Source organism: Lethenteron reissneri, unplaced genomic scaffold, assembly GCF_015708825.2.
Source record: "Lethenteron reissneri isolate LAM-NWPU_2019-01 unplaced genomic scaffold, ASM1570882v1 scaffold_138, whole genome shotgun sequence".
Lineage (NCBI taxonomy): Eukaryota > Metazoa > Chordata > Hyperoartia > Petromyzontiformes > Petromyzontidae > Lethenteron > Lethenteron reissneri.
Window position 1 is genome coordinate 58368 of NW_026891091.1, and position 26613 is coordinate 84980.

At 53.2% G+C, this 26613-nt stretch overlaps 1 pseudogene; it reads left to right on the plus strand.

Moving 5' to 3' along the window:
• LOC133362131 (POU domain, class 3, transcription factor 3-like) overlaps positions 1 to 10178 on the plus strand; it is a 19116-nt pseudogene extending 8938 nt beyond the window's left edge.
• Positions 10179 to 26613: the final 16435 nt, after the last annotated feature.

Sequence of the window (26613 nt, forward strand, 5' to 3'; positions counted from 1 at the left end):
ACTACTCACCACTACTCACCACTACACTCACCACCACACTCACCACTACACTCACCACTACTCACCACTACACTCACCACTACTCACCACTAGTACACTCACCACTACTCACCACTACTCACCACTACTCACCACTACACTCACCACTACTCACCACTAGTACACTCACCACTACTCACCACTACTACATCACCACTACTCACCACTACACTCACCACTACTCACCACTAGTACACTCACCACTACTCACCACTACTCACCACTACACTCACCACTACTCACCACGACACTCACCACACTCACCACTACTCACCACTACTCACCACGACACTCACCACGACACTCACCACCACACACACCACACACCACCACACTCACCACTACACCACACCACACTCACCACCACACTCACCACTACTCACTAGTACACTCACCACTCACCACTAGTACACTCACCACTACTCACCACTACACTCACCACCACACTCACCACACTCACCACTACTCACCACTAGTACACTCACCACTACTCACCACTACTACACTCACCACTACTACACTCACCACTACTCACCACTACTCACCACTACTCACCACTAGTACACTCACCACTACCCACCACTACTACACTCACCACTACTCACCACTACACTCACCACTACTCACCACTACTCACCACTAGTACACTCACCACTACTCACCACTACTACACTCACCACTACCACCACTACACTCACCACTAGTACACTCACCACTACTCACCACTACTCACGACGACACTCACCACTACTCCCACTACTACACTCACATCCCTGGTACTCACCACGACACTCACCCCACCGCTCACCACTCACCACTCACTCACTACTCACCCCACCACTCACCCCACCACTTACCCCACCACTCACCCACTACTCACCCCGCCACACACCCCACCACTCACCGCGACACTCACCCCACCGCCACTCACCACTCACCCATCGCTCACCGCCGTTCACCTCGCCACTGACCCCACCACTCATCCCACCACTCACCCCACCACTCACCCCACCACTCACCCCACCACTCACCCACCACTCACCCCACCGCTCACCCCACCACTCACCCACCGCTCACCACCGCTCACCCCACCGCTCACCCCACCGCTCACCCACCACTCGCCCCACCACTCACCCACCACTCACCACCACCTCACCCCACCACTCACCCACCACTCGCCCACCACTCGCCCACCACTCACCCACCACTCACCCACCACTCGCCCACCACTCGCCCACCACTCACCCCACCACTCACCCACCACTCATCCACCACTCACCCACCACTCATCCCACCACTCTTTCTCTACCCAGGATTCCCTGCGGCTGCAGCATATGGTCAGGTGACGGCGGCCATGACAGCGCGTGGAGCGGCGGGTAAACAGCTCCTCACCACTACACTCACCACCACTCACCACTACTCACCACTACTCACTACACTCACCACTACACTCACCACCACTCACCACTACACTCACCACTACACTCACCACTACACTCACCACCACTCACCACTACTCACCACACTCACCACTACACTCACCACTACACTCACCACTACACCACTACACTCACCACTACACTCTCCATTACACTCACCACACTCACCCCTACACTCACCACTACACTCACCACTACACTCACCACCACTCACCACCACACTCACCACTACTCACCACACTCACCACTACACTCACCACTACACTCACCACTACACTCACCACTCCTCACCACTACACTCACCACTACACTCACCCTGACGCTCACTACACTCACCACTACACTCACCACTACACTCACCACTACACTCACCACTACACTCACCACTACACTCACCACTACACTCACCACTACACTCACCACTACACTCACCACTACTCACCACCACTCACCACTACACTCACCACCACACTCACCACTACACTCACCACTACACTCACTACTCCTCACCACTACTCACCACTACGCTCACCACTACACTCACCACTATGCTCACTACTACGCCCACCACGACACTCACTACACTCACCACTACACCTCACCACACACTCACACACTCACCACCACACTCACCACCACACTCACCACTACACTCACCACTACACTCACCACTACGCTCACCACTACACTCACCACTATGCTCACTACTACGCTCACCACGACACTCACTACACTCACCACTACACTCACCACTACTCACCACTACACTCACCCTGACGCTCACCACTACTCACCCTGTCTGTATCTGTCTGTGTCCATCTGTGTGTCTGTCTGTGTGTGTCTCTGTGTGTGTGTGTGTCTATCTGCCTGTGTGTGTGTCTCTGTGTGCCTTTGTGTGAGTCTCTGTGTGTGTGTGTCTCCGTGTGTGTGTGTCTCTGTGTGTGTGTGTGTCTCTGTGTGTGTATCTCTGTGTGTGTGTATCTGTGTCTATCTGTGTGTGTCTCTGTGTCTCTGTGTGTGTCTTTGTATCTCTGTGTGTATCTCGTGTGTCTATCTGCCTCTGTGTCTATCTGTCTCTGTGTCTATCTGTTGTGTCTCTGTGTGTATCTCTGTGTCTCTGTGTGTGTCTCTGTATCTCTGTGTGTATCTCTGTGTGTCTATCTGCCTCTGTGTATCTCTGTGTGTCTATCTGCCTCTGTGTCTATCTGTCTCTGTGTGTATCTCTGCATGTGTATCTATCTGCCTCTGTGTGTGTCTATCTGTGTGTGTCTCTGTGTGTATCTATGTGTGTGTATCTATCTATCTGCCTCTGTGTGTCACCCCGCAGCCTTCCCAGACTATGGCTTCTACGCGTCTCCCGGTGACCACCGTGTGTGTGTGTCTGTGTGTGTCTGTGTGTCTGTGTGTCTGTGTGTGTGTCTGTGTGTCTGTGTGTATGTGTGTATGTGTGTGTCTGTGTGTCTGTCTGTGTGTATGTGTGTGTCTGTGTGTATGTATGTGTATCTCTGTCTGTGTCTGTGTATCTATCTGTGTATCTATCTGCCTCTGTGTCTCTCTGTGTGTGTCTCTGTGTGCCTCTGTGTCTCTCTATCTGTATCTCTGTGTGTATCTCTATGTGTGTGTATCTATGTGTGTGTATCTATCTATCTGCCTCTGTGTCACCCGCAGCCTTCCCGACTATGGCTTCTACGCGTCTTCCGGTGACCACCGTGTGTGTGTGTGTCTGTGTGTGTGTCTGTGTGTATGTGTATCTCTGTCTGTGTCTGTGTGTGTATCTATCTGTATATCTATCTGCCTCTGTGTCTATCTGCCTCTGTGTCTATCTGTGTGTTTCTGTGTGTGTCTCTGTGTATCTGTGTGTATCTCTGTGTGTCTATCTGCCTCTGTGTCTATCTGTCTCTGTGTTCTATCTGTGTGTGTTCTCTGTGTGTGTCTCTGTGTGTGTCTCTGTCTGTGTCTGTGTGTGTGTATCTATCTGTGTCTCTATCTCCCTCTGTGTGGTGTCTCTGTCTGTGTCTGTGTGTGTGTATCTATCTGTGTCTCTATCTGCGTGTCTCTGTGTCACCCCGCAGCCTTCCCCGACTACGGCTTCTACGCGTCTCCCGGTGATCACCGTGTGTGTGTGTCTGTGTGTGTGTCTGTGTGTGTATGTGTGTATGTGTATCTCTGTCTGTGTCTGTGTGTGTGTATCTATCTGTGTCTCTCTGTCTGCCTCTGTGTCTCTCTATCTGTGTATCTATCTGCCTCTGTGTGTGTATCTGTGTGTATCTCTATGCGTGTGTATCTATCTATCTGCCTCTGTATCTGTGTATATCTCTATCTGTGTATCTATCTGCCTCTGTGTGTGTATCTGTGTGTATCTCTATGCGTGTGTATCTATCTATCTGCCTCTGTATCTGTGTATATCTCTATCTGTGTATCTATGCCTCTGTGTCACCCCACAGCCTTCCCCGACTACGGCTACGTCTCCCGGTGACCACCGTGCCGGTGCCGCCGCCGCCGCCGCTGCCGCGCAGCAGCAGCCGCCGCGGCCGCCACGGCCACGGCCACCTTCTCCTACGCCGAGTACGGGGGGGGCGGCGGGGGAGGGGGGGCGGGGGGGCCCGGCGATGGGGGGCGGGCGCCCGGCGCTTCACCGCGGCGAGCTCACACGCCGTGGTGCCGCACCGCCGCACCACCACCACCACCAGCAGCACCCACCACCACACCACCAGCAGCAGCAGCAGCACCACACGGGGCCCGCCGGGTCACCGATGCATCAGCCGCCGCCCAGTAGCCACGACGCGCTCACCAACGCCGGTGAGTGAGAGTGTGTGGTCAGTGAGTGTGTGTGGTGGGTGGTGTGTGTGTGAGTGTGTGAGTGAGTGAATGTGGTGTGTGTGGTTGTGTGAGTGGGTGTGTGGTGGTGTGTGTGTGTGGTGGTGTGTGTGGTGTGTGAGTGAGTGAATGTGGTGGGTTGTGTGGTGTGTGAGTGTGTGTGTGGTGTGTGGTGGTGTGTGGTGTGGTGTGAGTGGTGTGAGTGGGTGTGTGGTGGTGTGTGGTGTGTGTGGTGTGTGTGGTGTGTGAGTGAGTGAATGGTGTGTGTGTTGAGTGGGTGTGTGGTGGGTGTGGTGGTGTGTGGTGTGTGTGTGGTGTGTGAGTGTGTGTGTGTGTTGGTGGTGTTCGTGGTGGTGTGTGGTGTGTGTGTGTGTGTGTGGTGTGTGAGTGCATGTGGCGGTGGTGGTGGTGTGGTGACATGTGGCGGTGGTGGTGTGTGTGGTGGCGAGCGTGGTGGTGGTGGTGAAGTGTAGTGAAGGTGATCGTTGGTGAGTGTGGTGGTGGTGAGTGGGTGGTGGAGGTAAGTGTGGTGGAGGTAGTAGTGAGTGGGTGGTGGTGGTGACTGTGGTGGAGGTGGTGTGAGTGTGGTGGTGAGTGAGTGAGTATACCACCCCCCCCCACCACTCCCCCCCCCACAGTGCTGAGTGCGGTACGCCGGTCAGCCCGGCTTCGGAAGCGCCCCCCTCTCCCGCGGGGCCCGGGGCAGCCGACCCGGCGGTTTTCCCCGGCCCCACCAGCCCGGGTCCCATGGGCGATGTGTACGGGGCAGGCCCCCCGGGGCCCAGCCAGGACGCCGGGGGGGGCGGCTACGTGGGGGCAGGCAGCCCGCAGCCTGCGCAGGCCTTCTCACACAGCCTGGGGGTACGGCACTCACGTGTGTGCGTGTGTTTTATAAACACGCACACTCGTGTACACACACTATACACACACTATTATATACACTATACACACTATATACACACTATACACTATACACACACTCGTACACACACACTATACACAGCCTGTGCAGGCCTTCTCACACAGCCTGGGGGTACGGCACTCACGTGTGTGTGTGTGTGTGTTTATAAACACACGCACACACGTGTACACACTAGTATATACACACGTATACACGCACACACTATACACACACATGTATACACACTATACACACTACACACACACGTGCTATATACACTACACACACCACACACACACACTATACACTATATACAGCCAGCACAGGCCTTCTCAGCCTAGGGGTACGACACGTGTGTGTGTGTGTGTGTTTATAAACACGCACACGCGTGTACACACACTATACACACTATACACACACTATACACGCACTATATATACACTATACACACTATATACACACACTCGTACACACTATACACAGCCTGTGCAGGCCTTCTCACACAGCCTGGGGGTACGACACGTGTGTGGTGTGCGTGTGTTTATAAACACGCACACACGTGTACACACACACACTCGTACACACGCACACACTAAACATACTACACACACTATACACTCGTACACACACACGCACACACTCGTACACACACTCGTACACACACACTACACACACACTACACATGTACTATACACACACTACACAGCCAGCGCAGGCCTCACACAGCCTGGGGGTACGCAACGCACACACTCGTATATACACTACACACTCGTGTATATACGTGGGGGCGGGCAGCCCGCAGCCTGCACAGGCCTTTTCTCATAGCCTGGGGGTACGCAACGCACACACACGTGTATATACAAACACACTAGTATATACACTCATGTTCACACACACTATATACACACACTCATATATATACACTATATACACACACTCGTGTATATATACACACTATATAAATCTATATTTACACATGTATATGTACACACACTCATGTACACACTCGGTACACACATGTATGTACACACACACATTCTAGTATGTACACACATACACTCATGTACACGCACACACACACTCGATAGACACACAAAGACAAAGATCCGCCGTGTAGCCTGTAACAGACTGTAGGGGCAAGTGGTGTTAGCAAGAAGCAGCACCTATGAAGGCCGGCACGGCACACGAGGGGGTGGGTGGCCAGCGCCACGCCCAGCCGCCTTTGTCTCCCCAGTGCTAGCGATGTTCACTACACACCGCACCAGGTACTCATTTGAGGCTGAGTCGACCTAGGGGAGGCCCAGGACCGGTTCAGATAATCGTCACTACACCCACCGCTCACCAACACACGCGTACACACACAGACACACTAACATACACACACACAGAGATCCACAGAGACCCATACTCATAGAGACCCACACAGACCCATACAGAGACTCAGACACCCACAGAGACACCCACAGAGACACCCACAGAGACACCCACAGAGACCAGGCGAGGTAGTCAACATCTCACCACGGAGAGACACAGACTCCAAATATACAGCAGGACCCACGACCTCCTGCAGACCAGGCGAGGTAGTCAACATCTCACAGAACCCACAACCTCCTGCGTACCATGCGAGGTAGTCAACATCTCACCTGTAGACCAGGCGAGGTAGTCAACATCTCACCTGTAGACCAGGCGAGGTAGTCAACATCTCACCTGTAGACCAGGCAAGGTAGTCAACATCTCACCTGTAGACCAGGCGAGGTAGTCAACATCTCACCTGTAGACCAGGCGAAGTAGTCAACATCTCACAGAAACCCACGACCTCCTGCGTACCAGGCGAGGTAGTTAACATATCACCTGCGTACCAGGCGAGGTAGTCAACATCTCACCACGGGAGAGACACAGACTCCAAATATACAGCAGGACCCACGACATCCTGTAGACCAGGCGAGGTAGTCAACATCTCATAGGACCCACGACCTCCTGTAGACCAGGCGAGGTAGTCAACATCTCACCACGGGGAGAGAGACACAGACTTCAAATATACAGCAGGACCCACGACCTCCTGCAGACCATGCGAGGTAGTCAACATCTCACCTGCAGACCAGGTGAGGTAGTCAACATCTCACAGAACCCACGACCTCCTGCAGACCATGCGAGGTAGTCAACATCTCACCTGCAGACCAGGCGAGGTAGTCAACATCTCACCACGGGAGAGACACAGACTCCAACTGCACAGCAGGACCCACGACCTCCTGCGTACCAGGCGAGGTAGTTAACATATCACCTGCGTACCAAGCGAGGTAGTCGACATCTCCCAGCCACCGTGGCCTCCCAGATACTAGGGGGGGTGGGGGGGGGAGGTACGTGGGGTGGGTGGTGGTAGTTGTTGCTCACGGTAACGGCTCTGTCTCCCCCCTTAGGGTCCGCTCATAGCGACGGCTTTTACCAACGGATACCACTAAGAGGTACGGCCGTCCCACCTACCTCTGCCTACCACTACGGGTAGGCGCCTTGCAGCCTCCCCGCTGGGCCCCAAAGTAGACACTGACTCACACAGGCAGATACGCACAGGTAGATACACTGATACACACAGGCATATACACTGATACACACAGGTAGATACACTGATACACACAGGATGATACACACAGGCAGATACACACAGGCAGATACACACAGGTAGATACACTGATACACACAGATACACACAGATAGATACACTGATACACACAGGATTATACACACAGGATGATACACACGGAATGACACACACAGATACACACAGACTGACACACACAGACTGACACACACAGACTGACACACATACTGACACAGACTGACACACACAGACTGACACAGACTGACACACACAGACTGACACACACAGACTGACACACACAGACTGACACAGACTGACACAGGCTGACACACACAGGCTGATACACACAGACTGACACACACAGACTGACACACATACTGACACAGACTGACACACACAGACTGACACAGACTGACACAGACTGACACACACAGACTGATACACACAGACTGACACACACAGACTGACACACATACTGACACAGACTGATACGCACACAGACTGACACACACAGATTGATACACACAGACTGATACACACAGACTGACACACACAGACTGACACACAGGCTGATACACGCAGGCTGACACACGCAGGCTGATACACGCAGACTGATACACGCAGACTGACACATAGACTGATACACGCAGACTGACGCACGCAGACTGACGCACGCAGACTAATACACACAGACTGATGCACACAAACTGATACACACAAACTGATACACACAGACTGATACACACAGACTGGTACACACAGACTGATGCACACAAACTGATACACACAGACTGATACACACAGGATGATACACACAGACTGACACACACAGACTGACACACACAGGCTGACACAGACTGATACACGCAGACTGATACACGCAGACTGATACACGCATACTGACACGCGCATACTGGCATGCGCAGACTGATACGCGCAGACTGATATACGCAGACTGACACACACAGACTGACACACACAGACTGACACACAGACTGACACACAAACTGACACACACAGACTGACACGCACAGACTGACACGCACAGACTGATACGCACAGACTGACACACACAGACTGACACAGACTGACACACAGGCTGACACACACAGGGACTGACTCGCACATTGGTACACACACACTCATCTAACACGGTGCGTGTGCCCGTGCGTGTGTGCAAGTTGTTTTGGTGTATGACACACACACACACTGGTACACACACAGCTCTAACACTGTGTGTGTGCGTGCACATGTGTGTGTGTACGTGTGTGTGTGTGCGCGTGTGTGTGCGCGTGTGCATATGTGTGTGTGCGTGTGTGTACGTGTGTACGTGTCTGTGTGTGCGTGCGCGCGTGTGTGTACGCGTGTGCGTGCGTGTGTGTGCGCGTGTGTCTGCGTACGTGTGTGTGTGCGTGCGTGTGTGCGCGTGTGCGTGTGTGCGTGTGTGTGTGCGTTGCAGGCTGTGTTGGTCTACGATGCGTGGACCCGGGTAGGGGATGAAGAGCCCCACCACCACCACCATCAGCACCACCAGCACCACCACCACCTCGCCGCCACCTCGCCCCATGACATCTTCATCAATGTATAACGCTGACGCTGCAGCAGCAGCAGCAGTAGCCGCAGCAGCAGCAGCAGCAGCAGGAGCAGCAGCAGCAGCAGGAGCAGAACGTCGCGGTCGTCGTGGTCGAACGTCGTCATCGTCGCCACCGCCACGGTCATCACCATCATCACCATCACCGCCATCGTCACCATCACCACCATGAGCATCACCATGAGCATCACCAGCATCATCACCATCGTCACCACCATCATCATCACCATGAGCATCACCAGCATCACCATCACCGCCATGAGCATTATCATCGTCACCATCGTCACCATCACCGCCATCATCACCATGAGCATCACCAGCATCGTCATCACCATCACCACCATCACCATCGTCACCACCGTCACCACCACCATCAACATCACCACCATCACCACCATCATCACCACCATCATCACCATCATCACCACCATCACCACCGCCATCACCGCCATCACCACCACCATCACCACCATCGTCACCACAGTCACCGTCGTTATCAACATCACCAGCATCGTGGCTACCTTTCGTTTTTGTGTCACTAGAAGGGTCACAGTCACACACAGTCACACACACAGTCACACACATTCACACACAGTCACACACACAGTCACACACACAGTCACACACACAGTCACACACAGTCACACACACAGTCACACTTACTCACACACACACACTCACCCACACTCACACAGACACACACACACAGTCACACACAGAGACACTCAGTTACCCTGCTCACTGTGACGGCTGTCGGCCCTTTCATTTTATTTTTGATTGGTGGGCGGGGAAGGTGTGGGGGGTGGGGGTTGTGGGTGGGTGGGGGGTAGTGGGGGGTACGGTGGGGGGGTTGTGGTGGGGGGAGGGGAGATGGGGGGGGGGGCTCTGTGTGTGTGTTTGTCCGAGTCCTAGTCGTTGTAGTCTCTAGTAGTGAATAGTGTCGGTAGTGGTAGTAGGTGCTAGTTAGTAGTACTAGTTAGTGATAGTTAGTGTTAGTAGTGGTAGTTAGTTGTCGTTTCTCACGTTCGCCCCCTCCCCTCCCCTCCCTCCCCTCCCTCCCTCCCTCTGTGGCCATCTCTGTCGCTCCGTTCCGTGCCCATCAATCCCTCCTTTGAGGTGTTTTGTGTTCCGTCAACACTTGCTGGGAATCCGTGGTGTGTGTGTGTATGGGTGAGTGTGTGATTGGGTGGGTGGGTGAGTTGGTGGGTGGGTGATTGGGTGGGCGGGTGAGTTAGTGGGTGAGTTAGTGGGTGAGTGAGTGATTAGGTAGGTGAGTGAGTGAGTGATTGGGTGGGTGAGTTAGTGGGTGAGTGAGTGATTAGGTAGGTGGGTGAATTAGTGGGTGAGTGAGTGAGTGATTGGGTGGGTGGTTGAGTCAGTGGGTGGGTGGTTGAGTCAGTGGGTGGGTGGTTGAGTTCGTGGGTGGGTGAGTTATTGGGTGGCAGAGTGGGTGGGTGAGTTAGTGATTGGGTGGGTGAGTAAGTGGGTGAATAAGTGGGTGGGTGAGTGAGTGATTGGGTGTGTGTGTGTGTGTGCGTGTGTGTGACACAGCGCTTGCCCCGACAGTCTGTTAGAGGCTACGCGGGGTGTGGGGGAGCGTTGTGGTGGCAGCGGTGGTGGCGGCGGTGGTTGCGGCGGTGGTTGTGGTTGTGGCAGTAGTAGTGGTGGTTGTGGCGGTAGCGTCTAAGTTAAATCCTCACGCGTCCCCTGAAACACTTCCCGAAGCCGTCGGCAATGAGAACCCTGGCAATGGGAGCTCGCTTGTTGGGTGACGTGGAGTGGGGGGAGAGATGGGAGGAGGAGGAGGAGGAGAGGGCGGGGTGGGGGGGGGCAGAGAGAGCCCCCCTCTGTGTGTCTGTCTGTGTGTGTCTCTCTCAAGCTCAGAGACAAACGTGTCGGATGGTGGGGGGGGCGGCGGTGGTGGTGTAGGAGCGACGTTCCTACCCACACAGCCTGTCTCCCCAAGGTATATTAATAATATTGATAACGACGATAATGCTGATGATTATATTAATAATGTTATTGATGACGATGATTTGTAGGCGTGCGTAGTCACGAGTAGATTATCGATTTGACGATGATGACGACGATTTCACGGGATGATTGAGTTTTGCGTGCGTGTGTGTGCGTGTGTGCGTACCCATCACCAGCAATTGTAGCGATTGAAATCAACCCACGCACCCAACACCACCACCACTGGTGGAGCCGGGGGGGGGGGTGGGGTGGGGTGGGGGGTGGGTGGGGGGGGGGCACGTGCCCCCCACAATGATCCGATCAAAATCCCTAATTTCGATCGCATCATTGGGGGTTTGTCGGTAATAAATCGGCATTTTGCGACACCCATTTCCACCACGTAGCATATTGTTATCACGCGCCAGGGACGATGGGACGGTGGTCTTAGTCAACAGTTGGCAATAAGTAGCGGCAAAGCGGTTAGAAGCAGCTCACGGGATCGTGCATCGGCACATTCAGTGAGCGCGGTGGCGGTGACGGTGACAGTTGTGGTGACGGTCGCGGTACAATTGTCACCGCCTTGCTCGCAACTCCTCAGTCTTGATGTCAAGCTTCGTTACCTGCAGGAATCCGTTCCCTTTGGTTCTTTCGGTTAAAGTCGTGTAGTTAGTGAAAGAGATAATGGATCACGACGTTTTTCGATCGCAGGCTGGCCGGCTGGCTGGCTGGCTGGCCCCCCCACTCACCCACCCACCCACCCTGCCTCCACTAGACCCAGTTTGCAACCAGAACCCGGTCCACGATCATTTCCGCAAAGGGCTTTCATTTCCTTGCTGATTTGCACACTCACTCACTCGCACACTCACTCGCACACTCACTCGCACACTCGCACACTCACTCGCACACCCACTTGCACACTCACCCACTCGCTCGAACACTCACTCACCCACCCACTTATTCACCCACTCATTCACACACCCACTCGCACACCCACTTGCACACTCACCCACTCGCTCGCACACTCACTCACCCACCCACTTATTCACCCACTCATTCACACACCCACTCGCACACCCACCCACCCACTCATTCACACACCCACTCGCCCGCACTCATTCACCCACCCACTCACTGGGTAAGGGGTGTGTGTGTGTATAAGGTGTGTGGGTAAGTGTGTGTAAGGTGTGGGAAGGTGTGTGTGTGTGTGTGTGGAGAGAGTGGAGAGTTTCTCATACCTGGGCAGTGTGCTCACAACCGGCTCCAGTTTGACAGCAGAGGTCTCACTCTGAATCAGTCGAATGGCATTATCTTTTCATTGGTTCTGTAACGCTGTGTGGAAGCTACCTGGTATGTCGCTCCGCACGAAGCTTCGGGTCTTCTCGGCCACAGTTATTCCCTCCCTTCTCTACGCTTGCGAAATGTGGACCCCCCTAATGGAACATCTTCGCCGGTTAGAAACATTTAGGCTGGCCTGCCTACGATCCATCCTGGGTTTAACCAGGCTGGATTGTGTGAGGAGCTCACAAATCCTCGAAAGATCTGGGCAAAGTCCCATCGGTGAGCTCCTCCGGCAGGCAAGGCTGCGTTGGCTGGGTCATGTAGCCCACATGCCCAGCCACCGCATGCCCAAACAGGTTTTGTTCGGCCGGATCGAGGGGGCTAAACGGGCGCGGCACGGGCTAGAGAAGAGATGGAGTGACGTGGTACAGGAGAACGTGGAGCTGAGTGAACTTGCCGATGACTGGTACCAGCGGTGTCAAGATCGGCCTCTGTGGAGGAGGCTCGTGAAGGACGCTGCTACTGGGCAGTTGGAGGCAGTCGCTCACAACAACGAGCGGAACGCCGGGTAGCTAAAGCATAGCAAGTTGGCACAGTAGGGGGCACAGGTGGTGCATCAGCCAGTCGTCTCGGTCAGTCGACCCGTGGCACCTACTGGGTCTGCCCCGTGACCTGCCAGCGGGCGTTCGACACTTCACGTGGCCTCAAGGTGCAAGTAGCCTGGCACAAGCGTCGTGGTGACGTCACCGCCACTTAGTAGCGAATGGCGGTTGTTGTTGTGTGTAGTGTAAGTGTGTGTCTAAGTGTGTGTGTGTGTAAGTGTGTGTGTAAGGTGTGAGTGTATGTAAGCGTGTAGTGTAAGTGTGTGTGTAAGTGAGTGTGTGAGTGTTTGCGTGATGTGTGTGTAAGTGTGTGTTTGTAGTGTGTGTAGTAGTGTGTGTAAGTGTGTGAGTGTTTGTGAGTGTGTGTAAGTAAGGTGTGTTTGTGCGTGTGCTAGTCCTCTCAAAACGTGTCCCCTTCCCCCGCGTGTTTCCACGTTCCACGTTGTTTATTCCTGTTGTTGTTGTTCTCTCTTAGGTAGCGTAAACAATTGTAGTTAATGTGTTGACGTCGTTGTCGTCGTCGCTGTAGATTATTTCTCGCGTGAGGCGTTTTAACAAAGCGGTTAGGAGATTGTGCGCGTGGTTTATACGCTCGCTCGCCACTCGCTGTGGGGTCGACGCGGTGGTGGCGGTGGTGGTGACGGTGGTAACAGCGGCGGTGGTGGTAACAATGGCGGTGGTGGTAACAGTGGTGATGATGGTGACGGTGGCGGTGACGGTGGCGATGGTGGCGGTGGTGGTAACAGTCGTGGTGGTGGTGGTGGTAACAGTGGTGGCGGTGGTGGTAACAATGGTGGTGGCGGTAACAGTGGTGGTGGTGGTGCTGACGGTGGTGATAACAGCGGTGGTGGTAACAGCGGTGGTGGTGTTGACGGTGGTGGTGGTGGTAACAGTGGTGGTGGTGGTGTTGACGGTGGTGGTGGTGGTGGTAACAGTGGTGGTGGTGGTGGTGGTGTTGACGGTGGTGGTGGCTCACACAGAGGCTGTGGTCAATGCTCATCGCAGACAGAAGGGGGGTTCCGTGACCCAATTTTTCCTGGGCTTGTGTTTCTAGTTGGCGAGAGGCTTGTGTGACCCCCACTGTGTTCAGACCGAGGTTCTGGTCAATGCTCATCTCAGACCAACCACCACCACCCCACTGTGCCAGGTTAGGTGCAGGAGGTCACGGGACAGACCCACACCAGCTGTACCAACTCGCGCTTTAGCCCACCCGACGCTCCGCTCGTTGTTGTGAGCTGGAGGGCGACTGACTCCAGCTGCCCAGTAGCCTCGCAGTGCACCTAGCCTGGCACCAGCCCCAGTAGCGTCCATCACGAGCCTCCTCTACAGAGGCCGATCTTGACACTGCTGGTATTGGTCATCGGCAAGTCCACTCAGGTCCACGTCCTCTTGTACCACGTCACTCTGTTTCTTCTCTAGCCCGTGTCACTCACTCACACACACCCTCGCCCACTCACACAGTCACCCACCCACTCACCCACACACTCATCCACTCATTCACTTACCCACACACACACCCACACACAAAGATCCCCCGTGTAGCCTTAACAGACTGTAGGGGCAAGTGCTGTTAGCGAGCACCTATGAAGGCCGGAACGGTACACGAGGGGGTGGGTGGCCAGCACCACGCCCGACCGCCTTTGTCTCCCCAGTGGCGATGTTTACACACCACACCAGGTACTCATTTCAGGCTGAGTCGACCTAGGGGAGGCCCAGGACCGGTTCAGATAATCGTCACTGGTGTTGGCCGTGAGCGGGAATCGAACCCGGGTCGCTAGGTTCATAGCGCAGCGCGCTAACCCACACACACACTCACCCACACACTCACTCACACACTCACCTACTCACCCACACACACACTCACCCACACACCCACCCACCCACACACCCACTCACTCACCCACCTACTCACCCACACCACACCTACACCATAATGATGGCGATGATGATGGTGGTGATAGTGGTGGTGTTGATAGTGGTGGTGATAGTGATATAGTGGTGGCGATGGTGATGCTAGTCATGATGATGGTGGTGGTGATAGTAGTGATATGGTGGTGGCGATGGTGATGCTACTCGTGATGATGGTGGTGGTGGTGATAGTAGTGATATGGTGGTGGCGATGATTATGCTGGTCGTGATGATGATGATGGTGATGATGGTGATGCTAGTCGTAATGATGATGATGGTGGTGATGATGATGATGGTGGTGATATCGGCCGCTGGGTTAAGCCGCCCTGCCCTGAGTCTACATCACCACAGCGTCAGTGCAAGGCAGCGACTTGCATAGCAGCAGAGTTCACCCCGTGGCCTTTACTCACCCACACAGCTGGTACAAGTGAAGAATCACACACACGCACACATACACGCACACACACGCGCACACACGCGCACACATGCGCGCACACACACGCACGTACGCACGCACATGCACACACACGCACACACGCGCACGCACACACACATTTAAATGGCTTATTAGTTCCTCACATTTCTTGGGAGCTGTTAAAATGCGGGCCCAGACCTTTAGGGCAGAACCCCTCACAAAATGAAGACTAAACTGGTCACGTGGTCTGGAGGTGGTGTGAGGGTGGGTCGGTGTGAGCTTGGGGCGGGGTGAGTCTGTGGGTGTCCGGGTGAGTCTGTGGGTCTCTGGGTGACTCTGTGGGTGAGTCTCTGGGTGAGTCTGTGGGTCTCTGTGTGAGTCTGTAGGTGAGTGTGGGTGAGTCTGTGGGTCTCTGGGTGAGTCTATGGGTCTCTGGGTGAGTCTATGGGTGAATCTGTGGGTCTCTGAGTGAGTCTATGGGTGAGTCTATGGGTGTGTCTATGGGTGAGTCTGGGTCTCTGGGTGAGTCTATGGGTGGGTGAGTCTGTGGGTCTCTGGGTGAGTCTATGGGTGAGTCTGTGGGTCTCTAAGCGAGTCCATGGGTCTCTATGTGAGTCCATGGGTCTCTATGTGAGTCCATGGATCTCTGTGTGAGTATGGGTCTCTGTGTGAGTCTGAGTCTCTGTGTGAGTCTATGGGTCTCTGTGTGAGTCTATGGGTCTCTGTGTGAGTCTTGGTCTATGGGTCTCAACACCAGCAGCACCGGCACAATCGTCACCATCGTTAGTACCATCATCATCGCCAGCATCGTTAGCATCATCATCATCATCGCTACCATCGGTAGCACCAACATCACCATCATCATCGTTAGCAACGTTAGCACCATCATCATCGTTAGCAACATCAACACCAGCATCATCATCATCGTTAGCAACATCAACACCAGCATCATCATCATCGTTAGCAACATCAACACCAGCATCATCATCATCGTTAGCAACATCAACACCAGCATCATTATCATCGTTAGCAACATCAACACCAGCATCATCATCATCATCGCTACCATCGGTAGCACCATCATCATCATCGTTAGCAACATCAACACCAGCATCGTCGTCATCATCGTTAGCAACATCAACACCAGCATCATCATCGCTACCATCGGTAGCACCATCATCATCGTTAGCAACATCAACACCAGCATCATCATCATCGTTAGCAACATCAACACCATCATCATCGTCATCGCTACCATCAGTAGCACCATCATCATCGTTAGCAACATCAACACCATCATCATCGTCATCGCTACCATCGGTAGCACCATCATCATCGTTAGCAACATCAACACCAGCATCATCGTCATCGCTACCATCAGTAGCACCATCATCATCGGTAGCACCATCAACACCAGCATCATCATCATCGTTAGCAACATCAACACCAGCATCATCATCATCGTTAGCAACATCAACACCATCATCATCATCGCTACCATCAGTAGCACGATCATCATCGGTAGAACCATCATCATCATCGCTCTCATCGGTAGCACCATCATCGTTAGCAACATCATCATCATTAGCAACGTTATCACCATCATCGCCAGCATCGGTAGCACCATCAGCACCATCAACACCATCATCAACATCATAATCGCTACCAACGTTAGCATCATCGTCACCACCATCACACCCATCGGTAGCACCACCCACACCTTCATTGCCATCGCCAGCATCATCGTCGCTGTGGCTCCACCACTGAACACACGAACTCTATTTTCAACGAGAAGCTATTTTTATTTTTCTACCAAAGGGAGATGGAGGTCCCCCGTCGAACCGCTGGTTTAGCGGCGCTGTCCTAGCACCAGCGAGCCGGCTAACAACTACACCAGCAGCGTCAACATCAACATCATTGTCATCATTGTCATCAACATCGTCGTCGTCGTCATCATCGTCATCGTCAACACCGTCATCATCAACATCATCATCAACATCATCATCAACACCGTCATCATCAACATCGTCATCATCAACATCGTCATCATCAACATCGTCGTCATCATCAACACCATCATCACCGCCACCATCATCACCACCATCATCGTTAGCACCACCATCATCACCACCACCACCATCATCGTTATCATCATCATCACCGCCACCACCACCATCATCACCATCATCACCACCACCATCATCACCGCCACCACCACCATCATCATCACCATCATCACCACCATCATCACCATCATCACCACCATCATCATCACCATCACCACCATCATCGTTAGCACCATCATCACCACCACCACCATCATCACCATCATCACCACCATCATCGTTAGCATCATCATCACCACCACCATCATCACCATCATCACCACCACCATCATCACCACCACCATCATCACCACCATCATCATCACCATCATCACCACCATCATCATCACCATCATCATCACCATCACCACCATCATCGTTAGCACCATCATTATCACCACCACCATCACCACCATCATCATCATCACCACCATCACCACCATCACCACCATCATCACCACCATCATCATCACCATCATCACCACCATCATCATCACCATCATCACCACCATCATCATCACCATCACCACCATCATCGTTAGCACCATCATTATCACCACCACCATCACCACCATCATCATCATCATCACCACCACCATCATCATCATCATCACCACCATCATCATCACCACCATCATCATCATCACCACCACCATCATCACCACCACCATCATCATCACCACCATCATCATCATCACCACCACCATCATCACCACCACCATCATCACCACCATCATCATCATCACCACCATCATCATCATCACCACCATCATCATCACCACCACCATCATCATCATCATCACCACCATCATCACCACCACCATCATCACCACCACCATCACCACCATCACCACCACCATCATCACCACCATCATCATCATCATCACCATCACCACCACCATCATCATCACCACGGACTCTGAAACTCGTGGCCACGGGGAGGGGGGTGAGGGAGACGCAGAGGTAGTCGACATCTCACGAGTCTCCGCTGTGGTTGTGGTTGTTGTGGTGGTGGTGGTGGCGGTGGTGCCGCTGTTCGCTTTTGATGGGGGTTGAGAGGGGGGGGGACTGGGGTCGTTGTTGTTGTTGTGGGGGTTGTTGTTGTTTTAAATCACCACCCACCCACCCACTCACTCGCGTTGTTGTTGTTGTTGTGGTCGTCTATCCACCCCCCCTCACCCCCCTCCCTCCGTCGTCGTCGCCGCCGCCGCGTTCTCGTTGTGACGTCATCGTTGTGACGTCCTCGTTGTGACGTCGTCGTTGTGACGTCATCGTCGTGACGTCGTGGTGGTGCTGGTGGACACCAAGATGGTGTCGTCGTCGTCATCGTCGTGTTTTTTTTGGCGTCGCTATGACACCGTCGCCATGGCAACAACACCAATCGCCACCACCACCGTAGCAACAACAACCACCACCACTACCGTAGCAACAACCGCCACCACCAAAGCAACAACAACAACCGCCACTACCGTCACGGCAACAACAACAACCGTCACCACCACTACCGTAGCAACAACAACATCAACCGCCACCACCAAAGCAACAACAACAACCGTCACCACCACTACCTTAGCAACAACAACCACCACTACCGTAGCAACAACAACAACCGCTGCCACCACCACCGGTGCAGAATAATAATTTATACAAACCACCACCAACCACCACCATGACCCACCACCAACCATGATTGTGATGGTGGTGGTGATTGTGATGGTGGTGATTGTGATGGTGGTGATGATTGTGATGCTGGTGGTGATGGTGGTGGTTGTGGTGATGATGGTGGAGATCTGAAAATTTGCTCTCCCCGATTCACACCGAAAACTCTGACCCTGAGACATGAGACCCGGTCTCCCTGAGTCTCAGTGAAGACTTTGACCCTGAGACCCAGTCTCCTTGAGTCTCAGTGGAGCCTCTGACCCTGAGATCCGGTCTCCCCGAGTCTCAGTGAAGACTCTGACCCTGAGACCCGGTCTCCCTGAGTCTCAGTGGAGACTCTGACCCTGAGACCCGGTCTCCCCGAGTCTCAGTGAAGACTCTGACCCTGAGACCCGGTCTCCCCGAGTCTCAGTGGAGACTCTGACCCTGAGACCCGGTCTCCCTGAGTCTCAGTGGAGACTCTGACCCTGAGACCCGGTCTCCCTGGGTCTCCCTGACCCTGAGACCCGGTCTCCCCGAGTCTCAGTGGAAACTCTGACCCTGAGACCCGGTCTCCCTGAGTCTCAGTGGAGACTCTGACCCTGAGACCCGGTCTCCCCGAGTCTCAGTGGAGACTCTGACCCTGAGACCCGGTCTCCCTGAGTCTCGGTGAAGACTCTGACCCTGAGACCCGGTCTCCCTGAGTCTCAGTGGAGACTGACCCTGAGACCCGGTCTCCCTGAGTCTCAGTGAAGACTCTGACCCTGAGACCCGGTCTCCCTGAGTCTCAGTGAAGACTCTGACCCTGAGACCCGGTCTCCCTGAGTCTCAGTGGAGACTCTGACCCTGAGACCCGGTCTCCCCGAGTCTCAGTGAAGACTCTGACCCTGAGACCCGGTCTCCCTGAGTCTCAGTGGAGACTCTGACCCTGAGACCCGGTCTCACTGAGTCTCAGTGAAGACTTTAACCTGACACCCGGTCTCCCTGAGTCTCACTCTGACCCTGAGACCTGGTCTCCCTGAGTCTCAGTGGAGACTAGAACCCTGAGAACCCGGTCTCCCCGAGTCTCAGTGAAGACTCTGACCCTGAGACCCGGTCTCCCTGAGTCTCAGTGGAGACTCTGACCCTGAGACCCGGTCTCACTGAGTCTCAGTGAAGACTTTAACCTGACACCCGGTCTCCCTGAGTCTCACTCTGACCCTGAGACCCGGTCTCCCCGAGTCTCACTGACCCTGACCCTGAGACCCGGTCTCCCTTGAGTCTCACTGACCCTGAGACCCAGTCTCCCTGAGTCTCACTCTGACCCTGAGACCCGGACTCCCCGAATCTCAGTGGAGACTCTAACCCTGACGGTGGTGGCGGTGGTGCTGGTAGTGGTGGTGGTGGCGGTGGTGGCAGTGGTGGCAGTGGTGGCAGTGGTGGCAATGGCGATGGTGGCGATGGTCTCCCATCCCTGTAAGTGCGTCTCTGTTGTACGGATTTGCCTTGTCAGCAGCACCATATTAATCCACTCGTATCTGCGCGCCCGGCGTTACGCGCGTGTCTGTGTGCGCGTGTCTGTGTGTGTACAGTTCTATACACGATACGAGACACAAATGAAGCAATATAAGCAACGCAATTGACGAGGCGGGCAGGGGGAGGAGGAGGTTGAGGTTTTGGGGGGTAGGGGGGTGGGTGGGTGGGTGGGGTAATAAACTAAAACTCCTCGAGTAGCTAAACAGTAAAATGATAACGAGGCCGTCACTCACTCACACTACTTCTTCTACACTCGCGTGGCAGGAATGTGCGTACGAGTTATTAATATTAATAATTAATAATTATTAAACTACTGAAACTCGTTTTTAAAAATGCATTTTTCTCGGTCGTGGGGCGGGGGGGGGCGGGCGGGGGGGGTCGTGGGGGAGTTCAGGGGGTTAAAGTCACCGTGGGTCAGGCCGAGTTGACGAACTCTTTGAGGATGTTTCTTTCTTACGGATGTCGACTTGATAGGGGGGCCGTGGGGGGTGGTGGGGGGGTGGGTGGTGGGGGGGGTGACGATGGTGACGAGTTGAGGGGTTTAGCGAAACGCGCGCGACTTCTGGGTGGACAGGGATGGTGGATGCGGTGGTGGTGGTGGAGAGGTGAGATGATGTGTGGGTGGGGTGGGTGGGTTGGTGAAGGTACCACCACCCCACACCCACCACCATCACCACCATCACCGCCATCATCATCACCCCCCCCATCACCGCCACCATCATCACCCCCATCACCACCACCCCCCTCCCCTCTCCACGAAACAATGTTGTAGACATCATTTTTGTAGCCTTAAGAAGAATAAGAAGGAAAAAAAGCGCGAAACGTTGAGGGGGGGACAAAACAAACGGAGGACGGGGAGAGAGAAACGGAACGGGGAGGGGGGTGGGGGGGTGGGGGAAGACATGTAAAAAAACAAAAGTGAACTGGCGACACGAAGACGTGACAATAAAAACGTGTTACACGGAGACTCGCTCAGTTTCGTCGTCGTCCGTCAAAGTCGTCCGTGAAAGTCGTCCGTGAGAGTCACTCCGTCACTGATAGTCGCTCCGTGAGATTCGCTCCGTCACTGATAGTCGACCGTGAGAGTCGCTCCGTCTCCACGTCCCACCAAGAACATCCGCTGGACCACGAAGTTGCCAGACCAGCTGACGATGCCGGACCCACGTCCTTGCTGCTGCCGCCACCTCCAGCAGCATCACGCCCCCCCCCTGGAGACGATCTGCCCCCCCCCGGCCCCGACCCCGACCTATCGTCTTCGCCATGGACACCCGGGACCCCCCCCCCGGCTCCCTATTGGTCAACCACGTTACGTATATTCTTAGTTTTTTCCGGTAAAGTCGCGTAGGTAAAAAATTAAAATTAATTAAAGTAAAATAAAAATCACGACGTTTCGAAGGCAGCAACACAAGCTTCCGTCTTCAGGTGGAACCGTCACAGCACGACTGCTGTATCACTTGAAAGTAAAATAAAATAAAAATCACGACGTTTCGGAGGCAACACAAGCTTCCGTCTTCAGGTGGAACCATCACAGCACGATAGCTGTATCAAGTAAGTGAGAAATTCCAAGAAAACAGTCCTTGTGTATATACTGGTTGAGGGTGGAAGGAGCCAAGGTAGGCACCTGGATATTATGTTTGTGAGGTTCGGTGCGGCTGAAGCACGCTGTTAGGAATGAGCCTTTGTTGTGTAAACTACGTGCGGATGATGTAAAGGTGCGGATGATGTAAAGGTGCGTGTAAATGGGACTGAGCCTTTTGTTATGTAGAGGTGAAGCGGCTGAAATCGTTGCCAGGAAATGAGTCTTTGTTGTGTAGAATGGTTGACTGAGCCTATTGTTATGTAGAGGTGGTGCGGCTGAAATCGCTGCCAGGAAATGAGTCTTTGTTGTGTAGAATGGTTGACTGAGCCTATTGTTATGTAGATGTGGTGTGGCTGAAATCGCTGCCAGGAAATGAGTCTTTGTTGTGTAGAATGGTTGACTGAGCCTATTGTTATGTAGAGGTGGTGCGGCTGAAATCGCTGCCAGGAAATGAGTCTTTGTTGTGTAGAATGGATGACTGAGCCTATTGTTATGTAGAGGTGGTGCGGCTGAAATCGCTGCCAGGAAATGAGTCTTTGTTGTGTAGAATGGTTGACTGAGCCTATTGTTATGTAGAGGTGGTGCGGCTGAAATCGCTGCCAGGAAATGAGTCTTTGTTGTGTAGAATGGTTGACTGAGCCTATTGTTATGTAGATGTGGTGTGGCTGAAATCGCTGCCAGGAAATGAGTCTTTGTTGTGTAGAATGGTTGACTGAGCCTATTGTTATGTAGAGGTGATGCGGCTGAAATCGCTGCCAGGAAATGAGTCTTTGTTGTGTAGAATGGTTGACTGAGCCTATTGGTATGTAGAGGTGGTGCGGCTGAAATCGCTGCCAGGAAATGAGTCTTTGTTGTGTAGAATGGTTGACTGAGCCTATTGGTATGTAGAGGTGGTATGGCTGAAATCGCTGCCAGGAAATGAGTCTTTGTTGTGTATAATGGTTGACTGAGCCTATTGTTATGTAGAGGTGGTGCGGCTGAAATCGCTGCCAGGAAATGAGTTTGTTGTGTAGAATGGTTGACTGAGCCTATTGTTATGTAGAGGTGGTGCGGCTGAAATCGCTGCCAGGAAATGAGTCTTGTGTAGAATGGTTGACTGAGCCTATTGTTATGTAGAGGTGGTGCGGCTGAAATCGCTGCCAGGAAATGAGTTTGTTGTGTAGAATGGTTGACTGAGCCTATTGTTATGTAGAGGTGGTGCGGCTGAAATCGCTGCCAGGAAATGAGTCTTGTGTAGAATAGTTGACTGAGCCTATTGTTATGTAGAGGTGGTGCGGCTGAAATCGCTGCCAGGAAATGAGTCTTTGTTGTGTAGAATGGTTGACTGAGCCTAGTGTTATGTAGAGGTAGTGCGGCTGAATTCGCTGCCAGGAAATGAGTCTTTGTTGTGAAGAATGGTTGACTGAGCCTATTGTTATGTAGAGGTGGAGCGGCTGAAATCGCTGCCAGGAAATGAGTCTTTGTTGTGTAGAATGGTTGACTGAGCCTATTGTTATGTAGAGGTGGTGCGGCTGAAATCGCTGCCAGGAAATGAGTCTTTGTTGTGAAGAATGGTTGACTGAGCCTTTTGTTATGTAGAGGTGGTGCGGCGGAAATCACTGCCAGGAAATGAGTCTTTGTTGTGTAGAATGGTTGACTGAGCCTATTGTTATGTAGAGGTGGTGCGGCTGAAATCGCTGCCAGGAAATGAGTCTTTGTTGTGTAGAATGGTTGACTGAGCCTATTGTTATGTAGCGGTGGTGCGGCTGAAATCGCTGCCAGGAAATGAGTCTTTGTTGTGTAGAATGGTTGACTGAGCCTTTTGTTATGTGGAGGTGGTGCGGCTGAAATCGCTGCCAGGAAATGAGTCTTTGTTGTCTAGAATGGTTGACTGAGCCTATTGTTATGTAGAGGTGGTGCGGCTGAAATCGCTGCCAGGAATGCTCCAAATATGCCGATGATTTGGTAATAGCTGCTCACTCAGAGGAGGAGTTGGAGACGCTGCTACTGAACCTGGAGCGTGCCACTAAGAGGTGGGGCCTTACCATCAGCCCCACCAATAACACAATCCTCCTGCGGAGGGAGCTGGTAGGAACGTTGGGTTGCTCGGTCAATGGGCAGGGTCAATGGCCAGGGTCAACGGCCAGGGTCAACGGCCAGGGCGTGGTGTGGGAAGTTTGCGAGCGAGAAATTTCGCCTCGAATCGAGGCTTTAGCGGTGCCTTGGGTCTGTCGGTCAAGCCACGTGTCTGGGTTCGAATCATCTTTTTAAATTTTTTTATTGAACAAAAGTAACGAGAAGCTACGAGGTTGAAAAAAAATGTTTCGTTATTTTCTTTGAAACTATCTATAAGTGACTGTAGCGACAGACCCAAGAAATTTCGATTTAAAGCTTCTTTCGTGACTGCAGGGATTCATCTTCTTGGTTCTTTCGGTAAAGTCATCACATAGAATGGAAATAATAAAATAATAAAAATAAAACATTATTCTGTTTAATTTTTATTATTTTATTATTTCCATTCAACGTGACTTTACCGAAAGAACCAAGAAGATGAATCCCTGCAGTCACGAAAGCTTTAAGAACCAAGAAGATGAGACCCAAAAAAATTTGAATTTCGTCGCCGCTTGCGGCTGGGGTTGCCATCGTCCCCCACTCCTGATGTCGAGGGTCAATGGGCGAGGTTTAGGACTGTGGCTCATGCAGCTGCTTTGAGTACACGGTCCAGACCTCCCCAGAGACCCTGGCTGACAGAGGAGGTGTTCAAGCTGGCTGAGAAGAAGCGACAGGCCCACTCTCGTCGGCTACAGCATCCCACGTCGGAGAATGAGGAGGAGGCTTACCGCAGCCTTCGCTCGGAGGTTCGGAGAGCCGTGAGGCGCTGCAAGGATGATTGGTGGTGGTCGCGGGTTGCTGAGGAGATGGAGTCTGCCTCAGTGGCCCGCGATCACAAATCGCTCTGTCATTTCTCAAACTCCCCCTGCCCCCCCCCCTCGTCACACATTGTCACAAATGTCTGACCCCCCCCCCCCCCAGGTTCGTGACGTCATTTATGGACGGCCCCTGAGGTGGAGCGAGTTTCTGGCCCGGAGTCGGAGCCATTCCCTGTTCACCTTGGGGTGCGACAGGGATGTCCTCTGGCTCCCACTTTATGTAACATCTATTTTGACCGCGTAGTTCGTGAAGCCTTCGATGGCTGTACCGGAGGAATTTCCATCTGGTACAGATACAATGGGAGGCTGATCGACGCCCGGGTGCGATCAAGGGATGGCTCCCTATTGGTCAACCACGTTATGTAAGCCGATGATTTGGTAATTGCTGCTCATTCAGAAGAGGAGTTGGAGACGCTGCTGCTGAGACTGGAGCTTGCCACTAAGAGGTGGGGCCTTACCATCAGCCCCACCAATAACACATTGTCCTGTGGAGGGAGCTGGTAGGAACGTCGGGTTGCTCGGTCAATGGCCTGCAGGGTCAACGGCGGCGTGGTGTATTCCGCAAATATGCCCGACTGTGAGGGCGGGCACAAGCCGGCGTGAGTAGGTTAAACGTTGAGTTTTATAAGGGCACCACGGGGTGACCAGCCCCTCCCCACCCAGCCCCTCCCCACCCTCCCCTCTCTACCCAGCCCCACCCTTCCCATTTTTGGATGCACGACGGACGGACGGACACAATAATCCCTTGTGGGCTGGTGTAACCAGGAGGTTCCTACCAGTACTAAGCACCTGCCTGGGTATTTTGTACCATCGACCACTCCACCCCTCTCAACTCTGCATGAGTGTGTGCATGTGTACACAGTGGTGTGCGTGTGCATCCATATGTACACACACACACACACAGTAGTGTACACACACACACAGTAGTGTACACACACACACAGTGGTGTACACACACACACAGTGGTGTACACACACACAGTGGTGTACACACACACAGTGGTGTACACACACACACAGTGGTGTACACACACACACAGTGGTGTACACACACACACACAGTGGTGTACACACACACACAGTGGTGTACACACACACACACAGTGGTGTACACACACACACAGTGGTGTACACACACACACACAGTGGTGTACACACACACACAGTGGTGAACACACACACACAGTGGTGTACACACACACACACAGTGGTGAACACACACACAGTGGTGAACACACACACACACACAGTGGTGAACACACACACACACACAGTGGTGAACACACACACACACACACAGTGGTGAACACACACACACACAGTGGTGA